Source organism: Rosa chinensis, chromosome 5 (assembly GCF_002994745.2).
Source record: "Rosa chinensis cultivar Old Blush chromosome 5, RchiOBHm-V2, whole genome shotgun sequence".
In the NCBI taxonomy this organism is placed as follows: Eukaryota; Viridiplantae; Streptophyta; class Magnoliopsida; order Rosales; family Rosaceae; genus Rosa; species Rosa chinensis.
The window spans coordinates 67,665,944-67,680,038 of record NC_037092.1 but is presented as its reverse complement, the minus strand read 5'-3'; positions in this window follow the sequence as shown (position 1 = coordinate 67,680,038).

The following is a 14,095-nucleotide window of genomic DNA, read 5'->3' as shown; positions in this document are numbered from 1 at the left end:
AGTTCTGTTTCGATTAATTTTCAGTCAACTAAATTTGGTATAATTCATCGATTTTTGATTTCAAAGAGGTCACCCTTAACAGATAGCTCTTTAGTGAGTATATTTTAAATTTTAAAGGAAAAAAAAAATTGGTAGGTCTCAAGAAAAAAAAAATGTGTTGAAGGATGTCGACATCATGTGTGCCTCTGCAAACTAGGGTTTAGTCATAGAGTTGTAATAGGAGAAGGTTTTAGATTTCCTAGTTATGTTCGGATTCTATTACCTTTTATGTACTCTGTAATTCTCTATATAAATGACTCCTATTATCAATAATAAGACACAATTCTCTCTGCAATTTCATTTTTACTACAACACATTATCAGCACGAGCTCTAACCCTAGCCCTAAAGAAAAAACAAAAAAAAACAAAACCCTAAAAACTGCCGCAAGCCCTAGCCCGTGCTAGCCTCCTACGCGCCTGCTCCCAATGCTGCAGCCCTGCCCATGCAGCCTAAGTCCTGCGCTACCCCTGTAGCTTTCCTGCGCACCCATGTGCCCGTCTGCCTCCTGCGCGCTGCTGCTGCTGTTTGCCGCACACTGCTACATGTTGCTGCTGCTGTGCACTACTGTTGCCACTGTTGCCCCGCGCACTTGCTGCTGCCACTAGCTGCTGCTGCTGCCAATTGTTGTTGCTGCCTTAACACGCCTGCTCCAACATGCGCGTGTTCTCAAGCCCCGAATCATCAAGTAAGTTTTTGTGATTAAAGTTCCTGCTTTCTTGTCTTTTAAATTCCTTTATTTGCTACAGGATTTGAAATAAACGAACATGGGTTCGATTATTTAATAAGCGGAATTGTGGGGATTCTCGCTAAACGAACTAAGAGTGTTCGTAATCAATGAACTAAGAGTGTTCATAATAAACGAACTAAGAGCGTTCGTAATCAATGGACTAAGAGTGTTCATAATATTCGGACTAAGAGCGTCCGCAAGTATCAAATTGTGACCATATTAAACATCATTGTTTGGTCTAATCCAAATATTCTTGGAAATTGATTTCTTGGTAGCATAGCTCAGAAATCTTATTATTTTAGTTTTCATGGAAGTTTAGCTCCGAAACTAATATATTTTCTCTTCTTATTTTTCAGGATGTCGAATGAACCAAGGCTCGACTTTCCCATGCTTGACTCAACAGGCTCGGATTACCATAGCTGGGTAACCGATGTTGAGAATCACCTCACTTCAAAGGGAATATTACCCATAATCCAGGCACCTAACCCGGATCTTGTGTTCATACAAACACCTACAAAGCATGCTCAAGCAGTTATCTTGATACAACGTCATATGGACAAAGCACTTAGATTGGAGTACATGTCGATCAAAGATGCAAGAGAGCTATGGGTAGTGCTAGAAGAGCGCTTTGGCAATGTCCAAGATTCTCTCCTCCCTGACTTAAAGGTTAAATGGAACAATCTGCGCTTCGCCGACTTCAAGTCCGTTGCTGAATATAATTCAGAAACTCTTCGCCTACAATCCATATTGAAATTTTGTGGACAACCTGTCATAAAGCAAGAGCTAATTGAGAAAACTCTCTCCACCGAGGTCAATGCTGGACGGATCACGAGGTTTCATCAGCATATCAATGTTATGTTTGTAGCTGAGAAACATGATAACATACTCGGGAGGAATTGTAATTCAAGGCCCATTGGAACTAAGAGCATTCATGAGGCGAATTATAATGCACCCAAAGGAGGGCGCAAGGAGCGGAACCCTAAGAATAAGGGACTTATGGGTCCATATAACCGCCCTGACAAGAAAGGAAACCGCAAGTTTGGTGCCGATACACGTGATGGTAATGCCACACATGGGAGAGGTGGTCATGGTATCCCTGGCCATGGTGGTGGCGCCATGGGTCGTGGTGGTGGCGCCAACCCTCCTAGGGAACGTCCACAACGTGCATCTCAATTGAAGGGAGGCAACCACAATGATGTGTGTCATCGATGTGGATCAAGTGAGCATTGGTTCAAGCAATGCAAAGCAAGCGAGCAACTAGCTGCAAGATACAGGGTATATAGGGACCTGAGAGAGCAAGAGGTTTACCTTGCAGAAGAAGAAGATGGTGAAGATGTCAATCTCACCATAGAGGACTTCAAAGCTGAAGATGAAGTGCACAAGGATGCCGCAGACTTTGATTAGAATAGTCCTTTTTATTTTTCCAAGAACTTATGTAATGGCAATATGCCTTAGTCAATAAATGACAATTGTATTAACTCTTTCTCATGTGGCGCAGCCAATAAAGTATGATGTCTAGTAAAGCAATTGAGAATAGTTAGGGGTGGGTTCGGTTCGGTACTGGACATTCAAGACCAATACCATCTACCGTACCAGACACTCTTGGTACACAAAATAGGCTACCATTACCGGCCACAAAAGTCGGTATACCAACTTCTCGGTATCGGTTGGTATCGGTTGGTTGGGCCTCCAACCGAGTTTAAGATTGGGCCAGCTTTCAGCTATGGCCCAACTGAAATTGTAAAGGCTCAAACCTGTCAGCAATTTCCAAACAAAGGCCCAACCATAAGCAAAAAAACTGTCATACATAACTTCAGTTCATCAGTTCAGTTCATCTCATCAATCATTCATCACTTCATAGTTCATACAAATTATAATTCAATAATTCACAGTTCATCTCATCAATTCACAGTTCAATAATTCATCTCATCAATTCACAGTTCATCTCATCAATTCACAGTTCATGAAACCATGAAACCCAGAATAAAGTGGTAAAGAAACTAAGAAACTAAGAAAGAGTCCCAACTCACAGGTTTAGAACTCACATATACAAGTAAAAAATCAAGATTCCACTTCAAAGAGACTGATTCCACTTGAGATTAAGTGATTAACTGCAGCAAGATGCAAAAAAGTAAAACCATTACAATTTTAGAGATTACTCAGTCTAGAATCCAAAGATTAACCAAAGAGAAAACTCAAATCTACCAAAAATTGATACGAGAGAGAAAACTCACCGGCCGTAGGCCATGAATCGAATGAGTTGATACGAGATTTCTGGGTTTGAAGATTTGAATCGAATCGAGAGGCGAAGAGTTCTGGGTTAGAATCGAATCGAACTTCAGCCGTAGGCCATGAATCTCTGATTAGATACCAGATTTTCTGGGTTTGAAGCTTTGAATCGAATCGAACTTCAAGCCGTCGATGCCTCGAATCGAATCGAATCGAAGAGTTCTGGGTTTGAAGCTTTGAATCGAATCGAACTTCAAGCCTTCGAGGCCTCGAATGAAATAGAAGAGTTCTGGGTTTGAATCGAATTGAGAGGCGGAGAGGGTTTGAGTGATTGAGTCTGAGAGAAAGGGCTCGGTTCGAGCCTCAAGCCTTCGAGGCCTCGAGGGGCTGAGGGAAAGAGTGGCTGAGCAGTCTGGGACTCTGGTCTCTGGGTGGAGTGGTGGGCAGTAGACTAGTAGTCGTATTACCCCTTCAGGGTTTGGAGAGTTTGAGTCTAATCAACGGTTATAATTTAATATGAAATAAAACTATTAATAATCAATGGTTTAGATCTATAGATATAAAATATATTTAATTATATAAATAATATATATAATATACGGTACGGTACGGTATACCGTATTTATCTTCAAATCAGTACCAGTACCGTACCAATATGTTCCTCTCGGTTCGGCACTACCGTACCAATACTTCGGTAGCCGACATTTTCGGTAACCAACATTTTTGGTTCGGTTGGTACTCGGTTGGCTGGTTTGTCTCGGGAGGATTTGCCAGCCCTAAGAATAGTGGTACCTAAGAGAGCCTCGGTCCACCAACATCTCTCTCTACTTTCCTGGTCATATTTGATTGGAGTTACCAAATGGATAGAGTTACTACAATTTGTCTAAGTTTGATTTTTTATTATTATTTTGGATTAGACTTTGGAAACTTTGATGTAATCATTGGTTATTTTTATTAATAAAGTATCGTATTATTATTCAATGTTATGGACATGTTTAAATTCCGAACTTTATTATTTTCAGTATGTTTCCTGGAGAGTTAGAATACCTTGTGGATAGTGGCACCACACATACTATATTGCGACATAGGCAACTATTTCTATGGATGACGCCTAGTCGATCTTCAGTGACTACGATGGCTGGACCATCACAATTGATTCATGGTCGAGGACCAGCTCAATTTATGTTGTCAAATGGCACAAGTATTAATGTCACCGAAGCTCTATATGCTCCTAGGGCTGGAAGAACCCTATTGAGTTTTAAAGATATATATAAGAGCCAATGGTTTTCATGTGGAAACACATTGTGAGAATGGACAAGAGTTCTTTTGCATTACCTCTAATGACTACGGACGTAAATGAGTATTAGAGAAACTTATGCGTTGCTCTAATGGATTGTATGCAACCACTATTCGAGTCATTGAATCCAACCATGTCATGAGAGATGACTTATGGGATTCTGACACATATAGGCTTTGGCATGACCATTTGGGACATTCAGGTCATGATATGATGATCCGCATACTAAAGACTTCACACGGACATCCATTTTTCAAAACGAAAAAAAGTCAAGCCCAAAATTCAGTCCAAAGAAAGGCACAGACGCCACATGGAGCCGTCCCTATGCAAAACCGGCCGTTATTGGCTGGAGCCGCCTACCCCCTGCGGCCCCATGTTGGTTTTGATGCCAACACTACTTCCTTGACCCTAGTTTCTGCTTCTAAAGCTTATCTTTCATTTTGCAAAGCCTGCTCTTTAGCAAAGTTAGGATCTAAACCATCCTATGCAAAGGACACTAAAGAAAATATCTCATTCTTACAAAGAATCCAAGGTGATATTTGTGGACCTATCCAACCAACTTGCGGACCATTTAGATATTTTATGGTGTTGGTTGATGCATCGATACGCTGGTCACATGTCATGCTTTTGTCCACAAGAAATGCTGCATGGCCATTAAAAGACTTCAAATGGTCGCTAGAGCATTGGTTATGCGCACCAATCTTCCTGTTTCTGCTTGGAGCTATGCAATATTGCATGCAGCTGTGCTTATTCGTCTGAGACATACTGCCACTCAACCTTTTTCTGCGTCCCAAATGGTTACTAGATATGAGCCTGACGTCTCACACTTAAGCATATATGGGTGTGTAGTTTATGTGCCAATTGCGCCGCCATAGAGCAACAAAGTGGGTCCTTAAAGACGATTAGGCATTTATGTTAGATATGACTCTCCAACCATTATCCGCTACTTAGAACCCTTGGCAGGCGATCTATTTACCGCTAGATTTGTGGATTGTCACTTTGATGAGACAGTCCTCCCGTTGTTAGGGGGAGATAATAACAATAATGTTCAACAGGAACGACAGGAATTATCTTGGTCTGTCCCCACTTTGTCTCATCTTGATCCCCGAACCGCACAGTCCAAAATTGAAGTGAGGAGAATTCTCGATCTTCAGAACGTAGCAGACTTTATGCCTGATGCGTTTTCTGATATCGCTAAAGTGACAAGATCACACATACCTACTGCAAACGTGACTGCAAGGATTGATGTCCCTAAAAATCATGGACATGGCGCCACCCCCACGAATGGTGATGGCAATGTGGCTCAAGCCGGGCTCCCAGCAAGGAAACGTGGGAGGCCCAAAGGTTCGATAGATTCTCGCCCAAGAAAGAAAGCGAGTTTGGCACAAAAAGATGCACTAATCATCGACATAAATAACCCGTCTCATGAAGATATTCCGGATTATGATTATGTCCAAGAGACATCATTGGGGGACGCTCCAATGTTATAACCAATTCCATAGAATAGAGAGATCTCCATGAATTACACTAGTGTACATGAGACGTTGAATCGACATTCTATTATCCTTGATGATGTGTTTGCATATTCTATCGCTCAAAGAATTATAGAACACGATGATATCGAACCTCGCTCCGTTGAAGAATGTCAACGAAGAGCAGATTGGCCTAAATGGAAAGATGTGATCCAGGTTGAATTGGATTCACTAATAAAGAAACAGGTATTTGGGCCTATAACGCTGACACCCCCAAGTATAAAGCCTGTTGGCCATAAATGGATCTTTGTTAGAAAGCGTAATGAGAAAAATGAAGTTGTTAGATACAAAGCCCGCCTTGTGGCGCAAGGTTTCTCACAACGCCCTGGAATCGACTATGAGGAGACATATTCTTCCGTAATAGACATTATAACGTTCCGCTACATTGTCAGTTTGGGAGTTTCCAAAAAACTTGACATGCAGCTTATGGATGTGGTTACAGCATATCTCTATGGGGATCTAGATTCATATATATATATATATATATATATATATATATAAAGGTTCCAGATGGACTTCAATTACCCAAATCAAGTGGCTCTTAACCACGGAGTGCGTTTTCAATAAGATTAAGACGCTTACTATATGGATTAAAACAATCCGGACGGATGTGGTATAACCGTCTAAGTGACTACTTGATTGGGAAGGGATATGTGAACAATGAAATATGTCCATACATGTTTATTAAAAGGATAAGTTCCGTATTTGCAATCGTAGCAGTTTATGTCGACAACATGAACCTAATTGGAACTCTAGATGAGTTAAAGGAAACTGCTAAGTACTTGAAATCCGAATTTGAGATGAAAGATCTTGGGAAAACACGGTTTTGTCTCGGAGTAGAACTCGAGCACCGTAGTGATGGGATTATGATCCATTAGTCAGCATATACTCAAAAATTACTAAGGTGCTTTAATGAAGATAAAGCAAAGCCTGTGAGTACTCCCATAATCGGCCTTAGTCTTGAGCCCAGAAAAGATCTATTTCGTCCAAGGGATGAGGACGAGGACTTATTAGAGGCTGAAGTACCATATATAAGTGCAATAGGCACATTATTGTACTTAGCTCAATGCACAAGACCGAACATCTCGTTCGCAGTGAACTTGTTAGCTTAACATAGCTCTGCGCCAACACACTGCCATTGGATTGGTGGTATAAAGACAATCTTTCGATACTTGAGAGGTACTACTGATATGGGCTTGTTTTATCCCTACAGAGAGAAAAGAAATGACGGAAGTATGGGATCGAACCCCACAAGGCAAAATGCCACCTTCCGTGATGTAGACGCCGGCACCGCCTTCCATGGTGGCCGACGTCCTCCTCCTCCCCTCCATCAAAATGAAAACGATGTCTTGATGGGTTTTACTGATGCAGGGTATCTCTCTAACCCTCACAAAAGTCGCTCACAAACGGGTTATGTCTTTACCATGGGAAGCACTACGATATCTTGGAGGTCTACAAAGCAGACCCTTGTTGCTACTTCCTCAAATCATGCAGAGATTATCGCTCTACATGAAGCCGTGCGAGAATGCATATGGCTAAGGTCTGTGATTAGACACATTCGAGGAACTTGTGGTTTGAAGTCTACCACAGATGAACCTACATGCATTTATGAAGATAATGCAGCTTGTATTGAGCAAATGAAGTTAGGTTTCATCAAGGGCGACAACACCAAGCATATATCGCCTAAGTTCTTTTACAATCAGCAACAACAAACACTTCTTAATATGTAAGTGAATCAAATCCGATCTGAGGATAATGTAGCGGACTTATTTACTAAGTCGTTACCTAAATCCACCTTCAAGAAGCATGTGAAGAGCATCGGTTTAAGAAAGTTATATGAATTCTCATGATTGTATCAATCAGGGGGAGATATTGACATCAGGGGGAGGTATGATGTCTACATGTTTGATCTTGAAGAGTGAAGGATGTATTGTGCTCTTTTTGTCCTTCGACCAAGGTTATTTTTGTCCCACAGAGTTTTTGTTACCTAAGGTTTTTAGTGAGGCAACGATCAATCACCAAGTTTGAGCGGCACAAGGGGGAGTGTTGAAGGATCTCAACATCATGTGTGCCTCTTCAAACTAGGGTTTAGTCTTAGAGATTTCCTAGTTATGTTCGGATTCTATTACCTTTTATGTACTTTGTAATTTCGTATATAAAATGGCTCCTATTATTAATAATAAGACACAAAACGCACAATCAAGAGAAAAAAAACCCTAGGAGAGTTTTTCTCTCAACCCTAGTTGTCTACGGCCTCCTTGCCTCCTTCACCTATTGCTTCGTCCCTTTCTCTTCCCGCCTACGTTTCTCCTTTGACTATGGCCTCCATTGATGCAGTAACAGCGAGCTTCGCTGCCTCGCTTGCTCTTGCTGATGGGGGTCGTGCCCCAGATCTGGGGAAGATTGGTGGAGGTCCTGTTCGCAAGTCCTCCCAATTTTTTCTCCTTAGCAAGCCTTTGACACGAAAACCTATCGACCCAAAGGCATTCATGTCTCACTTCAATCGCACCTGGCTGGTGGATAAGGAGTTTCGGATCCAAGAACGGGCTGGTGATCTTTTCTTGTTCTCCTTTGCTTCTGCACGTGATCGTAACAAAATTCTTCGGGGGGGGGGGGGGAGTATGGTGTTTTGATTGTGCCCCTGTCTGCTTTGAAGAATATGATGGCGTTAAGCCATTGCATGAGATTCCTTTTAAGCATCTTCGAATCTGGGCTAAAGTTGCTGGTATACCTCCTCTGTATGAAGAACTCGAGAATCTCATGTTGATTGGCAATCTGTTGGGTGGATTCTTGGACTATGACAAGAAGGAGTTTAAGAAGGGGGTGAATAGGGTTTTGTTCACCCATGACACATCCAAACCGATCCTGCTTAAAAGGAGAGTCTTTCTTGATACCGGAGTTGAACCTGTGTTACAATTCCAGTTCGAGCATCTGCGGGGGAGATGTTCTCAGTGTGGTTTGGTCACACATGCCGGAATTGCTTGTGAGGAGCCAACTGCAGTCAACCCTACTTCTAGGGTTCTTCACTTTCCAGGAGTGTCGACCTCAGGGAATTCTTTTGCCTTTTCTACCAAGAGCAAGGGAGACCTTCTCTATCCTTCCCCAGTCATTCCAAAGAAGAAGAGACCTGCTTTTCGCCGAGTGGAGCGTCTGAGCTCTGATCCTCCTTCTCCCCTTGATCCGGTTCCAACTGAAATCAGTCCTTCTGCGGGCAGTCATTTGGAGCACAGGTTGGAGAGTACTGGGGCCTCAGGTGAGGAACTTGTTATGGACGTTTCTTGTGATCTTGTTGTCCCTACAGGTATGCAGAAGACACAGATTGATCTGGTTTCCAAGAAACGGGAACGGAGCGGTGCTAACCATCCTTCTCCCAAGAAGTTCAAAACAATCTTGGGTGGCAAGATTCCTACACTGCAGGCGGAGGAACTTGGCCTCATTGACGAGGATGGTGACCTTACTTTGGTCACTCTGAAAAAAAGGTCTGGTAGGCCTCTTGGAAGCAAGAATAAAGCTCAGGGGGTCAATAAGCAGCTTGGTGGTACTCCTCTGAAGATCACTTATCCTACTAGCAATGGAATAGTTCCCAGCCTTAGCGACAAGGGCAAAGGAAAGATTTAGTCTTTCCAGATTTCTCTGCCTATTACTAGAAGTTTTAATCTTCTACTACTTGCATCTTAGTTTCTCTAGTTGTACATCAATTGAGGTCTCTAGGCGACTAGGTTACTAGCAAACGGAAGTTGGTAGGGAGGATTTTCTTTCTTGTGGTTAGGCTCCATAAGTGAGCGAATGTGTTAACAGTGAAGGTCACCTGTCCTTTATCTGATAGCTTAGACCATTTATGATTTTGGTGTAAGACAGTATTGGATGTACGAGCCTTCCGGCCATGGATAAATTGAATGAAGTTATCTCTTTTCTCAAAAAAAAAAATAATAATAATAAGACACAATTCTCTCTGCAATTCTATTTTTACTACAACATAGTGGGCTTTTTAGCGACCAAACACACAAAAGATTTGGGTATTCACGAGTATGTGTCTCTATCTCAAACTTCATTACGCTACGGAGCACTGCTTCTTGTTGCTATAGCTACAGCTGCAGAGGTATGCCCAATCTTCACTCTTCTACTCCTGTTGTTTTCTCCAATAATAATAGCTTAGCCTCGTTTCATTGGCAACCCTCAAAACCCATGAAATCTAGAAACACTGGCCGACTAGAGAAGCATTTGAGGGACCCAGAAATATCCAAATCAGTGAGTAATCTCAAGGATGCCTTGAAGGTGTTCGATGAAATGCTTCAAAGGCGTCCTCTGCCTTCGGTTATCCGTTTCAATCAAATGCTGGGTCAACTAACTCGTGAAATTGAAGCATTATTCGGATGTCATTGCTTTGTATGATCAAATGCGAGTGTTGCGAATTGCCCCTATTCATTATACTCTAAATATCATCATCAACTGCTACTGTCATTTGAACCATATGGGGTTTGGTTTATCTGTCTTGGGACGATTCTTCAAATCTGGTCTTGAACCAGATGCCGCCACCTTCACCACTTTGATCAATGGCTTCCTTCTCCGGAATAGAGTTGCCGAGGCTACGCAAATTTTCAGAAAAATGGTGGACGGAGGAGGTACTTGTAATCCCACTGTGGTTACTTTTGGCACACTAATAAAGGGCTTGTGCATCAAGGGCAGCAATTCAACTTCTCAGGAAGATGGAACGATCTCCAGATTGTAAGCCCAACTTAGTTGTCTATAGCACCATCATTGACAGTCTTTGTAAGGACACGTTAATCGCTGATGCATTTAACCTCTTGTCAGAAATGAGGAGCAAGGGTATTGCCCCAAACGTCATTACCTATACCTCCTTGATTCATGGAGTTTGCAGATTAGGCCAGTGGAAACAAGCTACGAGTTTGTTGAATGAAATGGTCGGTAAAAAGATCTTTCCAGATGTGCACACCTTCACCGTCTTGGTAGATACACTCTGTAAGGAGGGGATGGTCTTGTAAAGACGTCATTGAAATGATGATGGAAAGAGACATTGAACCTGATACAATTACATACAGTGCACTTATGGATGGATACTGTTTGAGAGGAGAGATGGACCAGGCAAGGGAGGTCTTTGATCTAATGCCTAGCAAGGGCTCAATGGTGAATGCTCATAGTTATAACATATTGATAAACGGATATTGTAAGCACAAATATATCGATGAGGCTGTGATGCTATTTGAGGCAATGTCTCGTAAGGGATTGTTTCCAGATACTGTTACATATAACACACTTATGGATGGTTTTTGCAAAATGGAGGGTAAGAGGTGCAAAGAAGTTGTTCTCAGAGATGCAAGGTTGTGGCCAACTTCCAGATATCCAAACTTATGCCGTTTTGCTGGATGGCTTATGTAAAAACCAACAACTTGATATGGCTATAGAATTGTTTAGAGAAATGGGAGACAAGAAGGTGGAGCCCAAATATTGTAGTTTACAATATTCTTATTGAAGGTTTGTGCATAGCTGGAAAACTTGAGTCTGCTAGACACCTCTTCTTCAGTTTATCATCAAAGGGACTTCCACCTCAGGTGAGAACATATAACATAATGATTAGTGGACTTTGTGCTCGGGGCCTAATTGGTGAAGCAGAAACATTGCTTGGAGGTATGGAGTAGGGATGGCATTAAAACCCACGGGTACGGGTACCCGCGGGTAATTATTCCCTTTGGGTATTTGTTAATGGGTAATACCCATAGTTTATGGATATGGGTATGGGTATGGGTAATTACAAAATACCCGTATAAAAATGGGTGGGGTATGGGTATACCCGTGGGTACCCAAATTTTACCCAAATACCCATATAAAATTGTAGACCACACCCAAAATTTTTTTTTAAATTGAGAACTATTATTTTTCAACCAACATACGGACATTTTTATAATTTTCTTATTCTAAAAAAGAAAAAAAAACAGAAAACCTATACGGGGTGTTGCGATGACTTTGTGTGGTCTCGGATGAGGATCTGACCGTTGGATCATCGTATAATTGTGAAAAGTTGGTTCAAAAGGCGATCTATCAGGATCCGACCGTTGGATCATCGTATAATTTTGAGAGGACGATCCTAAGGGCGATTCGTGAGGATCTGACCGTTGGATCATGGTATAATTGTAAAAAGATGATTCAAAAGGTGACCCGTGAGGATCCGACCGTTGGATCTTTATATAATTTTGAGAGGATGATCTTAAGGGCGATCCGTGAGAATCCGACCGTTGGATCAACGTATAATTGTGAAAAGACGATTCCAAAAGGCGATCCGTGAAAATCCGACCGTTGGATCATGGTATAATTGTGAAAAGACGATTCCAAAAGGCGATCAGTGAGAATCCGACCGTTGGATCATGGTATAATTGTGAAAAGACGATTCCAAAAGGCGATCCGTGAGAATCGCACCGTTGGATCATGGTATAATTGTGAAAAGACGATTTCAAAAGGCGATCCGTGAGAATCGCACCGTTGGATCATCGTATAATTGTGAAAAGACGATTCCAAAAGGCGATCCGTGAGAATCCGACCGTTGGATCATCGTATAATTGTGAAAAGACGATTCCAAAAGGCGATCCGTGAGAATCCGACCGTTGGATCATCATATAATTGTGAAAAGACGATTCTAAAAGGCGATCCGTGAGGGTGGTTCATTTACGATCCGAAATTTATTATTTAGAAATATTAAGATTAAAGAAAAACAATAAGGTAGTAATAAATATTGGTCAAAAAAAAAAATAGTAGCAAGTATTAAAAAAAAAAAAAAAAAAACTGCCTATATTAAAAATGGGTAAATGGGTGGGTAAACGAAGTCGCTCATGCTCTTGCAAAGTTCTCTTTAATGGAGTAGGGCTTTATTCATTGCTTGAGGAAGGGACTCAGAGCTTTCAAATTGTGTATCTCATGATTTCTCTGCAATAAACCCTTCTACTTCTAGATGAATGAAATTTCAACAATCTGATTACAAAAATAACACAGGCATTGTATGGATACACTAGTACATTTCTCAAAAAGAACCAACATACATTTAGCAATAGTAGTCTTCTATAGAAATGCAAGTTCCATTGCTACTGGATAGTACTAGCTTAGTTTGTGTGTCTATGATCATTTGATCAACAACACTGTGACCTTCTAGTAATGCTGTGCGGTATGGAATATGATATATGAATATACAGATTATGTCTATGTAGAAATTCTAAGGGGTTACCTTAAGTTTTATTCATGGATATCTTTGTCTCGGCAGGAAAAGAAAATGACAATTGAAGTTGCTATAGTCCATTTAATAATATCAGGTGGTCATGCAGTCTCTGTTTTCTTCTTCAATCAGACAATTCTTTCTCTATGTGAAGCGGAAAATCTCTCAGGTACTAATACTATTACTGACTTGTTGCCACATATATTGGTTGCATCAGATAAACTCTTACAATGTTGTATCAGATAAATTAAAAAATAAATAAAGGAAAATTGTAGTCAATCTCTGTATTATTTTCAAACTCAAAAATGTCAGTGCATCTAAAACTGGGATTGATTATCCATATAGAGCTTATTGCTAAGCTTGACAACATGCTTCACCCTTTATAAATTCTTTTAGGAATGTGCTTGGGATTGTCTTTGTAATCAATGTAGTCCTGGAATATAGCCCTCCAACCACTCGAAATAATCAAACAGAATCCGGTGGAAATATCCTTTTGACATTCACTTATACTTTATCTTCATGTTGATCCTGTACAAATGCCGAACAAATACTTTCAATTTCATGTGGATCCTTTAGAGGTTTGTCAAGTCCATGTTGAAAATATGGTTATGGACGAACCTTTGTGAGAGAGAATGAGGTGTGAGCTAGGCAGGAGGGTAACGTGTTTTAGATCAATTAATTAAAAGATACTGGTGGTTATTAATGAAATTTAGACCTTCCAATTAATATATAACTGGCCAGTATTATAATTCTCTCAATGTGTGATTGGATGAAACTGCTGCCATACCTTTTAATGTAATTTAAGAAGCAGTAAACAAGCCATAGCATATTTAAGGAATCAGGTTGTAATGGTTGTATTCAGCAAGTGATTGCAGAAAAGAATCCGTGATCACCATTTTCTGATGGTAAATGCTAAAACTTCATAGCTCACAGTTGGTGACCGAATTATCTGTTTCTCTTTGATGGTTGTGTACTTGTGTTATATATGAAAAGAATATTTCAAGCGTTGAACACTTTTTTTTTTTTTTTGATTTGTCAATCACACGGTGTT